Source organism: Elaeis guineensis, chromosome 1 (genome assembly GCF_000442705.2).
Source record: "Elaeis guineensis isolate ETL-2024a chromosome 1, EG11, whole genome shotgun sequence".
Lineage (NCBI taxonomy): Eukaryota > Viridiplantae > Streptophyta > Magnoliopsida > Arecales > Arecaceae > Elaeis > Elaeis guineensis.
The window spans coordinates 35,610,235-35,630,256 of record NC_025993.2 but is presented as its reverse complement, the minus strand read 5'-3'; positions in this window follow the sequence as shown (position 1 = coordinate 35,630,256).

Sequence of the window (20,022 nt, the reverse complement as noted above, 5' to 3'; positions counted from 1 at the left end):
CCGACAATTTTTATGCAAGAAAGCTGGTGATTAACTATTTACTCCAGTGTGTTGGAAATTTGAAGGGAAAGGAATGTCAGAATCTTCCTTTAGAAGATCAAGTCAGCCTATTCTATGCTCCAAAGAATTCTTAACTCATCCAGCTTGTGGGAGCACCTATGCACGGAGAGGGGCAAGATTCCTCACCAATAGCTTTAAAACTAGGAGTGAAAGTTGTATGAATATTATCCGTCATGATCTGTTTTTATATTTAAATCAACTTGGATATAGATAGAAATTTAAAAATTTAATTAATATCTATATCCGTATTTATATCCATCAAAGAAAAATAGATATGGATATAGATAAATAACTATCCGATTCGTATCTGAATATTCGAATCTATATATAATTCTATATAATTTTATATAGTATCTATTAATTTTTTAAAAAAATATATAATCATATAAATTTATTATTAACTTGATTTATTATTTATTTAATAATATTTTTAATTTTGTAATCATAAAATTTAATTATTTAAGCTATATCCATAATTATACCTATATTTTCAGTATCCAAATTGTACCTGTATTCATTTAAAATAAATATGGATATAAATCTTTGCATCCAATCCATATTCATATTCATTAGATAAAATAAATATGAATATGAATATATTAATATTCGATTCATATTCGATCCATATCTGATTCATTTTTAAACCTATTTAGAACAAGTTCGAATCTTTAATACCTCGGAGATCCAACTGAGGATTTAGCACTTTTGCTTTGTATGCATGGCGTCCAGAGAAGGTTTGCTCATGATTGGATAGAGTCTCCAAGTCGTTGAGAAGAAGCTTGAAGTCCATTTCATTTGATGTGATTGTTACCCTCTATATCTCATGGAATGTGTCATCCCCGTCTTCTTTCTCTATCTCTGCCTTCCTTTGTACATCAAAAAAAAAAAAAAGAGGAATGTGGTCGAGGATTTCCCCCCGTCTTCTCTTAGGCGGTACAGTGCCACTGTAAGGTGAAGAAAGTGTTTTCCTCCTAACCTAGTCTCTTCATAGAAAGTTTACCATTCGAGAAAAGGTGAAGATCACCATCACTCCATTGATAACATGAAATGATATAGGAAATAGGAGAGGAGTTCTTAGCAGAGAATACCCGTAGAATAGAATAAAAGAAATTAAAGAAACAAAAGGAAATCTGAGGCTTTATATACCCAACAAAATGCCTATGATCCTCATGAGCACCCTCCGTTGGTGTATACAGAAAAAACTCTTATGCACTCTCTCTACGCCTAGGAATAAAAAAAGACAATAAAAGCAAGCCATCTTTTCCTTTGAGAAAAACTGTTAAAAATTTCCACTTCTCATTTCGTTAGAAAGTGAAATAAGAAAAAAAGGCTTTAGATCTTGGACACTTGGACCTGAGATTCTCAAGACAAAATAGAAGCCTTTGCAGCAACTTAACAGCCTTGAAACACTCTAGGTTACGGATCGATCGTGCCACCATAGGCTTTCATAGACGGTGTCTTAAAGTATTTTTATCTATATAAATTAATAAATTAAATATATTCATTATTTTAATTATATATGTTAATTTTTTTTATTAGAATAAAAAAAATAACAAATCAAGAGAGGTGTATTACACACAAAAAACTCTAATTTCAATTTTTTACATATATACCCTTCTAAACATTTAAATTTATGTGAATATTCTCATAAAATTACTATTTACATATATATTCTTATAAATTCTTCTTTTTACACATTACATATAAAAGAATTTTAGTCATTTTAATTTTAAACTGTTAATTTTTAATGACGTTAGATGATGTAGGTACATATAAAAAAAATATTTTATGAGGATATACATGCAGATGTCAATTTTGATAGAGCATTCATATAAATTAAAATATTCAAGAGAATATATACATAAAAAATCTTATTTTTTTAATTGAATTTAGAGTCATTTTTACCTCATCTTGAACTTCATCCCTCTGGCACAAATCTGTTACATTTCGTCCCACTAGCACAAGCGAGTACATGACAACTATTGCAAATCCTGCAAGATTTAACTTGTAGGATGTGCAAAGCCCATGAAAAATACTAGCCTGAGTAAACTAAGATACTTAGAATTTCTTAAAATCATAAATATTTACAATATTTTATGATCCAACATTATTTTAAACTTGATCAACATTGATTGCATAACATTTTATTTAAATTATAAATATTTTTTTTAGGTCCTAGCTCTCTACTCATAGGGCTGGAACTGGGCCAGGCCATACCCCTACCCGAGCCTGGCCCGAGCCCAGGCCTGAGCTCGATTGGGCCAACCCAAGCCCAATTGCACCGACCCTCCTCCTCCATGTCTCCTCCGTCCCCCAGCCGCGCCCGCACAATCACCGTCGCATCCACCTACTGTCACTGGAGCGTCCACCCACTGCCATCACATCCACCCGTCGGCAGTGCAGGAGGAGGAGGCGGAGGCCACGATGGTGGCAACCATGTACTAGACACCGGGGCTGGGTGGAGCATGAGGGAGACCGAAAGAGGACAAGCTAGGAATAATACACAAGCAAATCAGGTGGGGACTAGTACCAGTAGACAGAATTCCATATCAGGCAAACTGAGAGCTAAAGCAAGAGTATTTGCTATGACCAGGCAGGAGGTGCGGGCTACTCCCGATGTGGTGACAGGTATGTTATCCATATTTGATGGTGATGCATATGTGCTAATTGACCCTAGGTCCACATATTCATATTCATCACCTGTATTTTTCATGCATGTCAATAAAAGTTAGAGCCGATTAGACTGTAGTTTGGTGATGTCTATGCCTGTGGGAGAGCCATTTATTGCAAACCAGATATACAGGGGTTGTTTGGTTCGAGTGGGTGAGTATGAATTAGCAACAGATCTAATTTCTTTAGATATGCATAAGTTTGATGCTATTTTGGACATGGATTGGTTATCTGCATATCGAGCAAAAGTGGATTGTTTTAAAAAGAAAGTGGTTTTCAGACCCTAGACGGCAGAGAGGTATGTTTCTTAGGTGAACATCGTGTACTTCCCTCATGTGTGATTTTAGCTTTGATAGCTAGTAAGCTACTCAAAAAGGGGTGTGAAGCCTATCTATCATATGTGGTAAATACAAAAGTAAGCAAGCTGGATTTAGCAGACATCCCAGTGGTTTGTGAGTTTCCAGATATCTTTTCAGAAAAACTTCCAAGGCCACCACTAGATAGGAAGATTGAGTTTGGCATTGATTTGATTTCAGATACCAGACCAATATCTAGAGCACCCTATAGAATGGCTGTAGTAGAATTAAGAGAGCTCAAGACATAGTTGCAAGAGTTGTTGGATAAAGAGTTTGTTAAGCCAAGTATTTCACCTTGGGGAACTCCAGTGTTATTTGTTAAGAAGAAGGATGGCACCATGAGATTGTGCATTGATTATTGGCAGCTTAATAAGGTAACTATCAGGAACAATTATCCACTATCATGCATTGATGATTTATTTGATCAACTCCAAGGGGTTAAGGTATTCTCAAAAATAGATCTCAGATCAGGGTATCATCAGCTGAAAATCAGAAGCAAGGATGTGCCGAAGACAGCCTTTCGAACCAAGTATGGCCACTATGAATTTTTGGGGATGCCATTTGGTTTGACAAATACCCCAACAGCTTTTATGGGTTTGATGAATCGGGTATTTCAACCATATTTGGACAGACTTGTGGTTGTCTTTCTTGATAATATACTAATATACTCTAAAAATGAAGCAGAGTATGCAGAACATTTTAGGATTGTTTTGTAGATATTTTGAGAGAAATAGTGGTATGCTAAATTGAGTAAGAGTGAATTTTGGCTGAATGAAGCAGTTTTTTTCGGCCATGTAATCTCAGTAGAAGATATATTGGTTGACTCACAGAAAATTGGTGTCATTGTAAATTGGGAGCCGCCCTCTAGTTCAATAGAGGTGAGAAGTTTTCTAGGTTTGGCGGATTATTACTGAAGGTTTGTTGAGAATTTCTCCATTATTGCATCTCCAATGACAAAATTGCTTAAAAAGAATGTTAAATTTGAATGGACTGATGAATGCCAGAATAGTTTTGATGAACTGCAAAAATGGTTGACCACTACTCCAGTACTTACTTTTCCTTCTAGTGGAGAAGGTTATGTAATATACAGTGATGTTTCCCGCAAAGGTTGGGGTTGTGTGTTGATACAGCAGGAAAAAATAATTAGTTATGCTTCACGATAGCTTAGACCACATGAATTGAATTATCCTACTCATGATTTGGAGCTTGCTGCAGTTGTGTACGCCCTTAAGATTTGGAGACATTACCTATATGGGAAAAAGTGTCAGATATTCACAGATCATAAAAGTTTAAAGTATGTGTTAACCCAAAAAGTGCTGAACCTTAGACAACGAAGGTGGATTGAGCTTATCAAAGATTATAACTGTACAATTGAATATTATCCTGAAAAGGCTTATGTGGTGGCAGATGCATTAAGCCGAAAGTCCACAGCCACTTTATCTCATATTAAGGCTGTATATTTGTCGTTGATGGTGGAGTTGAGAGCATTGGATGCTGAATTGTTAGTAGGAGATTTCAGGTCTCTGTTAGCTAATTTTCGAATCAGGCCTATTTTGGTAGATGAGATATGTAAGGCTCAAAGTCAAGATCTTCAATTAATGAAAATTATGGATGCTGTTCAAAATGGATCTCGAACAAATTTTATCATTAGGAAGGATGGTATTCTGATATATGAGAATTGTGTATGTGTTTCAGAAGCAGAGGACTTTAGAAAATAGATAATAGAAAAAGCTCACTGTTCAGCTTATGCCATGCATCCAGAAAGTACCAAGATGTATCGAACTATCAAGCAAAATTTTTGGTGAAATGGTATGAAGAGGAAAATAGCTGAATTTGTATCTAGATGTTTACTGTGCCAATAGATAAAGACAGAACATCAGGGCCCAGTCGGAAAGTTGCAGGCGCTTCCTATTCCTTAGTGGAAATAGGAGCACATCACCATGGACTTTGTCTCTGGCCTTTTAAAGATAAGGGTAATGATACAGTGTGGGTGGTTATTGACAGATTGACCAAATCAGCCCACTTTCTTCCTATTAAAATGACTTTTGCACTAGACAAATTGGCAAAGTTGTATGTTGATGAAATTATTAGCAGGCATGGAGTTCCTATTTCAATTATATCTGACAGGGATCCCTGACTTTGGCTGGATCTACAAAAGGCATTGGGTACTAAATTGAGTTTCAGTACTGCATTTCATCCACAGACTGATAGACAGTCAAAGAGAATTATTCAAACTTTAGAAGATATGCTGTGGGCATGTGTTATGGATTTATCAGGTAGTTGGGATGATCACATACCACTAATGGAATTTGCCTACAACAATAGTTATTATTCCAGAATCGGTATGGCACCATATGAGGCTCTATATGGTAGAAAATGTAGAACTCCAGTGTGTTAGGATGAAGAAGGGGAAAGAAAACTTTTGGGCCCAGAGATAGTACGGATTATGGTTGATCAAGTCAGATTAATTAAGAAAAGAATATGAAGGTAGCACAAGACAGGCAGAAAAGCTATACAGATCCAAAACATAGAGATGTAGTATTCAGTGCGTGTGACAAAGTATTCCTTAAAGTCTCTCCTTGGAAAGGTATATTATAATTTGAAAAATGAAAGAAACTGAGTCTAAGGTACATCGGGCCGTATAAGACACAAAGTATATCGGATCAGTAGCATATCATTTGGCACTACCATCAGAACTTTCTCAGATTCATAATGTGTTCCATGTTTCTATGCTATGGAGGTATATTTCAAATCCATCACATATTTTACGGTTCGGATTAGTTGAATTAAAAGAAGATGTATCTTATTCAGAGGAACCAGTGTAGATTTGAGTAAAGAAGTGAAATAGTTGCATTTTCGAGTTATACCATTAGTTAAAGTATTCTGGCAGAATCACAGTAGAGAAGAAGCTACATGAGAGAGAGAAGATGAGATGAAAAACAAATATCTACATCTATTCCAGACTAAAGGTAATAGAATTTTGGGATGAAATTCTTTTAAACAGGGGGAGAAATATAACACCCCAAATTGAGGATGTGGTGGCCTGAGAAACTTGTATTTACATTTAGTATTCATATATGTAAATATTGTGGGAAAAATTCAGTGCAGGGGTAAAATGATCATTTTAAAATTTTTTCAAAATTATTATTTTACAGTGAAAATTATTAATTAATCTAATTAATTAATAAAAATTTATCCTACACTAGGATCTAAATATGATATATAGCATGCATATATTTAAATTTAAAATTCGAATTTAAACAGTAAACATTTTATTGTAATATGTTCAGAACACAATACCTTTGTGTGGGTAGCAGATCGTCGCAATCTGATCACCGTCGGGAGAGTCTGATCATCACGATGTAGCCACACAGCATGTCTGGCCTCTATGGATCGTCCATACGAAGCTCCCGATCTGATCGACTCCTCACGAGTGCTAGCTCGTTGTAGAGCCTTTTCGATGGTCGATGCTGATCGAACTCCTTCGATCGATGTCTATCGATTCTTTAGATACTCCAGATCATCAACAAACGTGCTTGAGAGGATGTTGAAGATCTTTCTAAAATTTGGTGGGCTCACGACACTCGTAGCTCACCTTCTCACTTCCCGAACTCCAGGCTGAAACCCTGAAGAACTCACTGAAACCCTGCGCATACTTTTTCTTTCTTTTCTTTTTTTTTCTCTCGGAAGGAAATAGACCTTCACCTTACACACAAGGATTTCTCACGCCCAGATTTTCTCTCCAAAATTTTTCTTGCACACGCCCCACTCTTCTCCTCCTTTTAAAACAATGTCAAACGTCTTATCCACGTGAGAGGATAAAGATGAGTAATTGCACATTTGAATTCAAATCAATTTTTGAATTCAAATGGAAATCAATTTATCCCTATCTACAAAAGAAGTGAGAAGAGGAGGGCGTGGCTTAATTTGTGCATGAGTGATTTCATGAGAAACATTTTATCGTATAATAAATGGGGTGCTAAAAGAGGATAAGGTCAAGATGCTAAGATTGGTTGCTCATTCAAATTCAAACTTTATTTTGAATTTGAATGGCCAACCAATCATCCTTATCCACTCATTTGGCACATTAAAGTAGGGCGTGAGAAGGACTTTGCGTGAGAAAAAATTTATGAGAACTTCCTTCTCGTGAATTCAAATGGGCGCAGTGGAAGTGAGGTGGCGTAGGGAGAATGGGTCAAGGTGGTTTCATTATTTAAACCAACCTAATTGAACCAAATAAGTTAGGCCCAATTAGACTAATTTAAATCCAACTTAATTAGGCTTAATTAGGCTCAATAAAATCTTAATCAAATTAGAAATTGATTAAGCCCAACCTCTGATCAAATCAGGGACCAAACCATCTCGATGATTAGGTCAACTCTTAACCTAATCGGGTCAAACCCAACTGAATCCAATCCAATTAGACTTGATCCAAAAATAATTACTCAATCAAATTGAGTTAATTAGTGATCAAATCACTAATTAAACTTCTCATAAATATTGAGTCCAAATTCGATGGGTAATCGGACATCAGAATTCATCGATATGTAACCCTGATCGAAGAGTCCCAAACCAGTGGGACTCTTGACCCCGGTACCCAAAATGTGTGGGACTCGTGATCAGAGAATCTTGATTCTCGATCACAGAGTCTCAGACACGTAGGACTCATAGTCCACGAGCATTAGGACTCTTCATCAGCCATCAGATTAGATAGAAACCTCTAATATGTGTGACCCCACAGGTTCGAACCTAAGCCGGTAGCACAGGAACCAATTCCTGTACTAATCGAAATGACCATCTAGCAATGGTACCCGATGATCGGATAAATCGAATAGTCGCAATCGCAATATTCAAAACCAAGGTGAATATGGTTACTGTATAATTCATCCTTTTGACCTCTGTGTTTAGGACGACTCAGGGTTAAACTGTCAACCCTGATTAGATCATCCGAATCGTGTTCAACTCAAACAGTCATGTGACTCCTCACAAAGACTACCCTAGCCAAGGTTTTGCTAAATTGAAACACGACTGTACACAACTTCTAAACTGAAGTGGTCAATCCCATCTTGACACGTGCACCGACAAGTCAAGTACTTGACTACACCCAGCAGCCTTCCATCATTGAATTAGAAATTCAGGTAGTCCAGTGCCTAAGTGCAGTGAGTTGCTTGCAAGTCACCATGGCGGTCTCAGGTCGGAGGGACATTTATACCCATATTCCATCAGAGTAAATCTTGATAGCAGAAATAGCTTCGGAGTCGGTCACGTTCAGTGCAGATGTACCCTTACATCTCACCTGTATGCCATACCAGTGTCTCCACACTCATTGGTTAAAAGGACAACCAACCTATATGGCACACAATGACCTATGCTTGATAAACATTGTCGTCCTTGGTAACAATGTATCATTTGGTCGTGAACAGATTTAAGGACTAAACGATAAATCCTCCTTTGTCGAGTCTAAATAGTCCTAAAGACTTCACCACAACATAGGAGTTCATTAGAAGATGAAATATTTTGTGATGAAAAATATCAAAATAATTTTTATTAATTCATAATTCATGTACATATACAAAAATGAGCACAACCGTCAACAGACTGACGATTGACTTTGGGACACTATTCCCAACAATCTTCCACTTGGCCTAAAGCCAATCGGTGTAGTATCTAATACCCATCTTCGTCTTGTAGTCGTCGAACTCCTTCACCGCAATGGCTTTAGTGAATGGGTCGGCCAGGTTCTCCTTTCCATCGATCTTCAAAAAATCGACGTCACCTCGATTTATAATTTTCTAGATGAGATGGTAGCAGCGCAGAATATGCTTCGTCCGCTGGTGTGCCTTGGGTTCCTTCGCCTGAGCAATGGCTCCAGAGCTGTCACAGTAGAGCAGAACTGGACCAACAAGGGAGGGTGCTACTCTGAGCTCGGTGATGAATTTTCTCAGCCACACCGCTTCTTTGGCAGCATCTGATGCAGCGACATACTCCGCTTCGCAAACTGAATCAGCCACTGTGTGTTGTTTGGAACTCTTCCAGCAGATAGCCCTACCATTAAGGGTAAAAATAAATCCCGACATACTTTTGCTGTCATCGTGATCAGACTGGAAACTAGAGTCTGTAAACCCTATAAGTCTCAAGTCCGATTCACCATAAATAAGCCACTGATCCTTAGTATTTCTTAAATACTTCAGGATGGTTTTAACAACCTTCCAGTGATTCTCTCCTGGATCAGATTGGTATCTACTCACTACCCCTAGTGAGTATGCCACATCTGGTCGTGTACATGTCATGGCGTACATGATAGATCCCACTGTCGAAGCATATGGATCCTACCCATACGCTCTCTCTCTTGAGGTGTTGTCGGACAATCCCTCTTCGAGAGAGAAATTCCATGGCCTATCGGTAGATAGCCTTTCTTGAAATTCTCCATGCTGAACCTCTTCAGCATAGTATCTATGTACGTAGACTGGGATAAACCAAGCAACCTTTTAAATCTATCCCTATAGATCCTCATCCCTAGGATATAGGAAGCTTCTCCCAAATTCTTCATGGAGAGCTGTGACGACAGTCAAATCTTTATTCCCTGTAATGCAGGGACATCATTCTCAATTAAGAGAATATCATCCACATACAATACAAGAAATACCACTACTGGACCATTAGCCCACTTATAAATACAGGGCTCTTCTCCGTTCTTAACGAAGCCATACGTCTTGATCATCCTATCAAAATATATGTTCCAACTCCGGGATGCCTGCTTAAGTCCATAAATGGACCTCTGTAGTCTGCACACCTTAGACTCATCAGTGGATGTGAATCCTTCAGGTTGTATCATATACACCTCTTCATCCAGCTCTCCATTTAGAAAAGCTGTCTTCACATCCATCTGCCAGATTTTATAGTCCAGATGGGCAGCTATCGCAAGCATAATCTGAATGGATTTGAGTATTGCCATGAGAGAAAATGTCTCGTCATAGTCTATACCATAACGTTGACGATATCCCTTGGCAACCAGACGGGCTTTATAGGTTTCCACCTTTCAGTCTGTGCCCCTCTTCCTCTTGAAGACCCACTTACACCCTATGGATTTTACTCCTTCGGGTGGGTCAACCAATGTCCACACATCGTTGACCTTCATGGACTCCATTTCGGATTTCATGGCCTCTAGCCATTTCTCAGAGTCGGATCTCTGCATTGCATCCATGTAGGTGATCGGATCCTCATCATTTTCATCAAGTTTGATAAGATCATCATCCCGGATCAAGAAACTATAGTATCTGTCCGGTTGACGTGGTACTCTACCAAATCGCCTTAAGGGTGCTTGAACAATGGGCTCCAGATCTGATCTAATCAAATCCGATTCAGGTTCAGCAACTTGTGTTGATTTTTCCACCTGTCGAACTTCGTCAAGTTAGACCTTAGAGGTAACAGTCCCTTCACCAAGAAACTCTTTTTCTAAAAAGATTGCCTTAAGGCTGACAAACACCTTTTGCTCATCAGTCAGGTAGAAATAATACCCTTTGGTCTCTTTTGGGTATCCTATAAAATTACACTTGTCAAACCTAGGTCCTAGCTTGTCCGTAATTAAACATTTAACATAAGCCAGACACCCCCAAACCCTAAGGTGCAAGAGTACTGGCTTTTTGGTTACAGACTTACTCGAAACTCTATTTAGAAGGTAACAAGCCGATTCGAGTGTATATCCCCAGAGGGAGATCGGCAGACCAGCAAACTCCATCATGGATCGAACCATATCCAACAAGATCTGATTCCTCCTTTCAGATACACCATTATGCTGTGGTGTTCCAGGAGGAGTCCATTGAGAGAGAATTTTATTCTCCCCAAGATATGTCAGAAACTCATTGGAAAGGTATTCACCTCCTCGATCAGATCGAAGAATTTTAATACACTTCCCAGTTTGTTTTTCTACCTTATTTCAGAATAGTTTGAAAATTTCAAATGACTCCAACTTATGTTTTATTAAATAGACATACCCATACCTCAATAGGTCATCTGTGAAGGTTATGAAGTAGAAATATCCACCTCTTGCACTTGTGCTCATGGGTCCACATACATCAGAATGTACCAGACCCAAGAGTTCACTAGCTTGCTCACCTTTTTCAGTAAAAGGTGACTTGGTCATTTTACCAAGAAGACAGGACTCACAGGTTGGAAGTGATTCACAATCACCTATTTCAAGAATTCCTTCTTGAGCCAATCTGTTTATCCTGTTCTTATTGATATGACCTAGCCTACAGTGCCAAAGGTAGACTTCTGACACATTATCTATTCTAGGGCATTTACTGGAGGTTTGAACCACATTAATAGGTTGTGATAGAAAGTAAATTCCATTATAAAGTTGTCCAATAAACATTATAACATCATTCAAAATGATATTGCAAACATTTTCTTTTATTAAAAATTGATAATCGTTCATGGCCAAAAGGTCTACAGAAATAATCTTTAATAAAAAGCTTGGATAATAGTGACATTCACTCAGAATTATATTTCGAGAATTGATTACAAGGTTCATGATTCCTAATGCTAGAACTGAAACTTTGCTTCCATCTCCAACGTTCAAGAACCTCTCGCCTTCATCAAATCTTCTACTGACCTGCAGACCCTGCATCGAATTGCAAATATGATAAGGGCTTCCGGTATCCAATACCCAGGCAGTAGTATCACAAATGGAAAAGTTGCAAGGTGTTATCATATAAGTACCTTGCTTCTTCTTTGGCCTATTCGGGTCCAGTGAGGCAATATATAGAGGACAGTTCCTCTTCTAGTGCCCCTGCTTCTTGCAAAAGAAGCACTCCGTCTGGCTCTGGTTGGGCTTGCGCTTCTTGGTCTGACCCTGTGCAGATGTCCCAGCATGCAGCTGCACCTTCTTCTTCTTCTTCTTCTTGTTCTTCTTCCCTTTCTTAAAGGGTCAACGACCAGAAGAAGACCCTCCCACAACATTCACCGACTCCTTATAGAGCTGGTGATTCTTCTCAAAGTTCTGCAGTAACCCCAACAAGCCGTGGTAGTTCACTGCAGGCTTTGTCATTCGAAAATGAGTAAGGAAGGGAAGGAAGGATTTGGATAGAGAATTAAGGATCGTATCCTTACCGAGCTGCTCGTGCGGGGGAAAATCCAGTTTACTTAGGCGCTCAATCATTTCGATCATGTACAGTACATGATCAGTGACTGAGGCTCCATCTCTCATCCGAGCATTGAAAATGGCACAACTAGTTTTGTATCTTTCAACGTCGTCAGACGTGCCAAAAGAGTCGTTCAACATTTGAAGCATCTCCTGTGGCTGGGCGTTCTCGAACCTATGACTGAACTCATCATTCATTGCCGCCAGCATTATGCACCAGATGTTGGTGCGGTCGTTGAGCCACTTCTGGTAAGTATCTCGGACCGTCTCTCTAGCGTTCAGGGCTGGCTCCTCAGGTGCCGGATCCGTTACTACATAAAGGATCCGCTCATGCTCATGGACGATTTTTAATTTTCGATACCAGCTATCGAAATTAGATCCCATGAGCTTGTCATTATCTAATAATGATCGGAGCGACAGGATAGTGGCCATAGCTGCATAAAGGAAAACCAAACCTACATTAGTACATAAATTATTAATACTAAAGACTTGGACTTTAGTCTAAAGTTTCTCCCAGTATTTTTACGAATTGGTAGTCTCAACCTTCAATTCGAGGAATTACTTTAATTCCTTAGTGGGTACTAGAATCCACACAGACTACACACGAGCCCAACTTTGGTTGGTCAACCCATGTGCATCTATGGATAGCTTCATAACCAGTTGTTTGTCTAAACAACTTCTAATAATTAATTTTGCCCCAGAACCTAATCAGTAGGCTTTGGCCTCCACTGAAAAAATTTGGTTAGGTCCAACCATTAACATGATTTGATTTGGTGAATCGGACCAATAAATGATCAAGCCCGACTTTGGTCGGCCAACCTAACCACCATCAGAAAGACTCAAACCAAATTATCATACTATGAATGATAATTCCATTAGTCAATAAGCACCAGACCTTTGGGCCTCCAATGATTATTAAACTAATGGACTCATTGTCACTCACTTAATGGGAGGCTATGACTTAGTTATTAATATAACTTAATCATTTTTAGGACCTAATAATTTTTTTTTGAGGATTTTATTAAAGAATAGATGAGAAAAAAATATCCAGCCAATTTCAATCCTCCCACTGACTTCACCAAGTCAGATTAAAAAGGATTTACTTAAAGCTGGCATTAGGAGCACCTAAATCAGTCAAACTGATTTACCTAATGACATGGGTGAGCCCTAATCACCAAGTGATCTAATCAAAACCTAATTCACCAGGTTGGCCAGGTAAGTGAGATCAGTGGTGGAGATAAGCCATTAACTCGTCAGAGATCGAATCACTGCGAGTAGCTCCCGCTTAAAAACCACTGGTCAAACTGCCAAACTTATCTTAGACACCAACCGGTTCATTAGTTTTAATTTGATCAACTTAGTAAATAGGGTTCCACCGCGTAGCCATGAATTAAGTCCATCTTGGTCTAGTTAAAGATATGGACCCATTCAACTACAACTATTGGAGTTGAGTCTAGAGTATCCTTGACCTAATCTAATTCAACTTTTGATTAGATTTGACTAATTACTCTAATTTAGTCTATTTCTTTAAGCTAACCTTAGGTCTAACCCAATTATGGACCTAATCCATCTAATACATTGACCCATAAGTTTATGCAATTGTCTTAGGTCTTAATTCACAATTCTAGACCTACTAGACAATACTTAATTCTTTTAATTAAGTATTTGGACTGATGGGTCAGGGTTTGGTATTTCGAAAATAATTTTTAAATTTGAAAGGTTTTATTTTCTGTTCACCAAATATGTTGACTTATTACACAAATATATCAGCACATTTCATAAATAGCAATCTTATTGCTAATTACATAACAGAAAATAACTCAATCAAAATAAATCATAAATATTTCTTTCGCTGCTTCATCTGCATGGGATATAATCGCATCGGCACCCCTACCGCCATAGGAGACCCCATCGAATGGGAAGAGAGGGCCTTTAAACCCTACTTTTCTCCTATGATCGGACGGCCACGGCAACCAACCCAATTCGTTTACTTGCTACTTGGATCAAGTATATCTAAATATACCAATTTCAAAATTTAAATTTTAAATTTTAAATTTCAAATTTTAAATTTTGAATTTCAAATTTCAAACAAATTTCAAATTTTTGAATTTCAAATTTTTGAATTTCAAATTTTGAATTTTAAATTTTGAATTTCAAATTTAAAATTTCAACCAAATTTCAAATTTCAAATTTTGAATTATAAATTTTTGAATTTTGAATTTTGAATTTCAAAATTCAAAATTCAAATTTTAAATTTTGAATTTTAAATTTTTGAATTTTGAATTTCGAATAACTTTCAAAATTCAAATTTTAAATTTCAAATTTTAAATTTTAAATTTTAAATTTTAAATTTAAACTTTTAGATTACAACTTAATCTACGCATGCAAATATATATATCATATCTAAGAACCCGCTCTGATACCATTTATGGAGAAATTTCAGTGCAGGGGTAAAATGGTAATTTTAAAATTTTTTCAAAATCACTATTTTACAGAAAAAATTATTAATTAATCTAATTAATTAATAAAAATTTACCCTACACTAGGATCTAATATGATATATAGCATGCATGCATTTAAATTTGAAATTCAAATTTGAACAGTAAATACTTTACTGTAATGTATTCAGAACACAATACCTTTGTGCGGGTAGTAGATCGCTGCAATCTGATCACCGTCGGGAGAGTCTGATCATCACGATGCAGTCACATAGTGTGTCTGGTCTCTGTGGATCGTCCACACGAAGCTCTCGATCTGATCGACTCCTCACGAGTGCTAGCTCATTGTAGAGCCCTTTCGACGGTCGATGCTGATCGAACTCCTTCGATCGATGTTTGTCGATTCTTTGGATGCTCCAGATTGTCAGTAGACGTGCTTGAGAGGATGTTGAAGATCTCTCTAAAATTTGGTGGGCTCACGACACTCGTAGCTCACCTTCTCACTTCCCGAACTCCAGGCTGAAACCCTGAAGAACTCACTGAAACCCTGTGCACACTTTTTCTTTCTTTTCTTTCTTTTTATCTCGGAAGGATATAGACCTTCACCTTGCACACAAGGATTCCTCACGCCCAGATTTTCTCTCCAAAATTTTTCTTGCACACGCCCCACTCTTCTCCTCCTTTTAAAACAATGTCAAACGTCTTATCCACGTGAGAGGATAAAGATGAGTAATTGCACATTTGAATTCAAATCAAATTTTGAATTCAAATGGAAACTAATTTATCCCTATCCACAAAAGGCATGAGAAGAGGAGGGCGTGGCTTAATTTGTGCATGAGTGATTTCATGAGAAACATTTTCTCGTGTAATAAATGGGGCGCTAAAAGAGGATAAGGTCAAGGCGCTAAGATTGGTTGCTCATTCAAATTCAAACTTTGTTTTGAATTTGAATGGCCAACCAATCATCCTTATTCACTCATTTGGTACACTAAAGTAGGGCGTGAGGAGGGCTTTGCATGAGAAAAAATTCATGAGAACTTCCTTCTCGTGAATTCAAATGGGCATAGTGGAAGTGAGATGGCACAGGGAGAATGGGTCAAGGTGGTTTCATTATTTAAACCAACCTAATTGAACCAAATAAGTTAGGCCCAATTAGACTAATTTAAACCTAACTTAATTAAGCTTAATTAGGCTCAATAAAATCCTAATCAAATCAGAAATTAATTAAGCCCAACCCCTGATCAAATCAGGGACCAAACCATCTCGATGATTAGGTCAACTCTTAACATAATCGGGTCAAACCCAACTGAATCCAATTCAATTGGACTTGATCCAAAAATAATTACTCAATCAAATTGAGTTAATTAGTGATCAAATCATTAATTAAACTTCTCATAAATATTGAGTCCAAATCCGATGGGTAATCGGGCATCAGAATTCATCGATATGTAACCCTGACGAAGAGTCCCAAACCAGTGGGACTCTTGACCCCGGTATCCAAAATATGTAGGACTCATAATCAGAGAATCCTGATTCTCGATCACAGAGTCTCAGACACATAGGACTCATAGTCCACGAGCATTAGGACTCTTCATCAGCCATCAGATCAGATAGGAACCTCTAATGTGTGTGACCCCACAGGTTCGAACCTAAGCCGGTAGCACAGGAACCAATCCTGTACTAATCAAAGTGACCATCTAGCAATGGTATCCGACAATCGGATAGGTCGAATAGTCACAATCGCAATACTCAGAACCTACGTGAATATGGTTACTGTATAATTCATCCTTTTGACCTCTGTGTTTAGGATGACTCAGGGTTAAACTGTCAACCCTGATTAGATCATTCGAATCATGCTCAACTCAAACAGTCCTATGACTCCTCACAAAGACTACCCTGGCCAAGGTTTTGCTAAATTGAAACACGACTGTACACAGCTCCTAAACTGGAGTGGTCAATCCCATCTTGACACACGCACCGACAAGTCAAGTACTTGACTACACCCAGCAGCCTTCCGTCACTGAATTAGAAATTCAGATAGTCCAGTGCCTAAGTGTAGTGAGTTGCTTGCAAGTCACCGTGGCGATCTTAGGTCGGAGGGACATTTATACCCATATTCCATCGGAGCAAATCTTGACAGCAGAAATAGCTCCAGAGTCGGTCACGTTCAGTGCAGATGTACCCTTACATCTTACCTGTATGCCATACTAGTGTCTCCACACTCATTGATTAAAAGGACAACCAACCTATATGGCACACAACGACCTATGCTTGATAAACGTTGTTATCCTTGGTAACAACGTATCATTTGATCGCGAACAGATTTAAGGACTAAACGACAAATCCTCCTTTGCCAAGTCTAAATAGTCCTAAGGACTTCACCACAACATAGGAGTTCATTAGAAGATGAAATATTTTGTGATGAAAAATGCCAAAATAATTTTTATTAATTCATAATTCATGTACATATACAAAAATGAGCACAACCGTCAACAGGCTGACGATTAGCTTTGGGACACTATTCCCAACAAATATGACATAGCATTTCATTCATGATACACTTGAGTATTTGTGTAACACCCCATCCCTAAAATCGGTCGAGCATGCTACACCCCACCCTTAACTAAGGGCAAAAGGAATTACTAACTATACTTGAACTGAACTGTTAACTTGTCCACAATTAATTCAACATAAACTAAAAACAACATCGAACTTTCATTTATCACTTCATATCTTTATCACAAAGGGTTTAATATATATACAACATTGACTTTGTCTGGCCTATACAATACCCAACATAGAGTACACTACAAAAGCATTACTCAAAATAAATACTCTCACTACTAGCTGACATAGCCACCCCCTCTAGTATGCAACCTCTAAGCTAAGCTATGGTGATTCAGATCTATCTAGAGAAAAGAGAGAAAACACATAATTAGACTAAAGCCCCAGTGAGTGACAAATTATCTACCAATGGAGAAACAGAAAAGCTGAAATGCTCATAATAACAAATATTCTACAATACTGATATGTTCTTAAATATTTGCATACTAAGCAAGAATAAACCATATAAAAGAATCATTTTGAAATACAAGTAGTTGTTTACCGCTGGCTATGCTATGACATGATCATAATTCACCATATAGACAACACATCCCATAGACGAACCACTCCTATGGGCAGTCTACCTCACCACCAGGGCAATACATCCCATAGACGGACCTCTCCCATGGACAACCTGTCACACCTCATCAATTGGACAACACACTCTCATGTTATACCTATGAGCAGCCTGCCCTATCATCCTTTGGGACAACACACTCTCATAGTATACCCATGAGCAGCCTGTCCTCTTAATAATTCAAAAGCCCCACAGCATATAAACAAGAATCAATCATATGAAAGGTCAAGCCACGTAAGAAAATACTTTAGAACACATTTAAAATCACAAATGCCATGTTGTTCTAACCATATACACATATACTTACAAATGCTGTGCACATAAGCTGTTACACAAATCATTTCTGTTTCCATGCTTCTATACATACATATAACTAGCTTACTAGGCTGCCAATAATAGGAGACTAATAAATCCTTTTCATAACAAAAATACAATAAAAACATCAAGGTTAGATGGAATTCACTCACCTCTTATGGCTGCTAGATCACTTTAATGCTTAACTCATCCAAAGCACCCTCTTCTTAAACTCTTTCCTTTCCCATAAAGTTGATACATGCTGATTAATGTCATATTAACGTAATACATACTGATTAATACACCCTTCAAGACATAAGAACATAGGAACACATGTTTTACTTCTAAGGCTGATTTCTTAGTTTTTCCTAACTTTTACTTTGCTTTATCTTACTTGCCCTACCTTAGGGTTAGTTAAACCCTTAACATAACCCAAGGATTTTTCACTAATTTAATCTGTTTTTACCTAGTTAGGGTTAGCCAAATCTCGATACTAACTCAAAAGTTTCAATAATTCGCCTCATATTTCATTCCATCATCTATTTCAGCATAATTTCAGCCTATTTATCAAAAATTTAGATTGTTTTCAGGTTTTTAGAAAATTACAACTGTAATAAATTCCTAAATTCAAGTTTATACACATGCTTTAATTCCCCAAAACATCCAACACAGTTTCAGCATATTTATTGAGCTAATTTCAGATCAACTTTGGCAAGGTTGGTAGCAGCACCTATTTTCTAATTTAAATCCAGAAAAATTTCATATCTCAAGTCACCTAAGCATGGAATTAACAGAAATTATTTCAGTTCAATTTAAACCTAGTTTAGGGATCAATATTCATTCCTCAAATGATGGAATTTCTGCTGCTTATCCACCAAGCCTTTCTTTACTCACAACAGCAACCTCTTCTCTTCACCTCTTCTCTTCTCTCCCAAACCAATCCTCAAGAATTTACTTATTTATAGCTAAATTCCCGCTGGAATTTTGACTGAAAATTGTATCTTTCTCCGACTCTTCTCCCTCTCTACTCCCTCAGGGTTTTACCCAGAAATCAGAACAACAAAACAATAGCAATCGGTGGAAATATGAAACATTGGATGTAACCTTGATAATAAAATTTTAAATAATTTTTCTTGCTAAGTGTCAAGTTCATGAAATAACCAACAAGACACTTACTTTTCCACCCCTTTCGTCATATTAAATGACTGCTGAATCATCCCCCCTGGAAATAATTTTTAAATCCTCAAGTTTTAGAAATTCTGCAGAATCCCACCACTTAGCTTTTCCTGCAGCTCGAGTCGACTCCTCTGAGACTCGAGTCGACTCCCCAAACATGAGTTGACCCCACTTGCACTCGAGTCGACTCCAACCCTTGATTTTTAGAAATTTGATTAAATCATGAATTTCACTTCAAAATTGGCACCCACACCAACATTATCTCAAGAATCTTTCAAGATACCATTGATTCTATGCTTATTAACTACCAAAATTTAGCTTTAATGCCATGCTTATTGATCAAATTTATCAACTATTTCCTCTTCTCATTAACAACTAGATTAATGCTTTATCAATGCTAACTACTTAAAATTCAAATACTTGAATACATCATGATTGAAATGCTAATTATATATATACATCATACATACATACATACATACACACACACACACACACACACACACACACACACACACACACACACACACATTCATATATATACGCATATACATATATATACATTCTTTACTTCTCCTTTTCCCCTATTTCTTTGTTTCACTCTTCCCAATCTCTCTCTGTCTGAGTCCATTCAGATCAATCGGTCGGTTTGGTTTGGTGTCTTCAATGCTATCATTCTCATCGGATGCTTTGGTGGAAATCAAG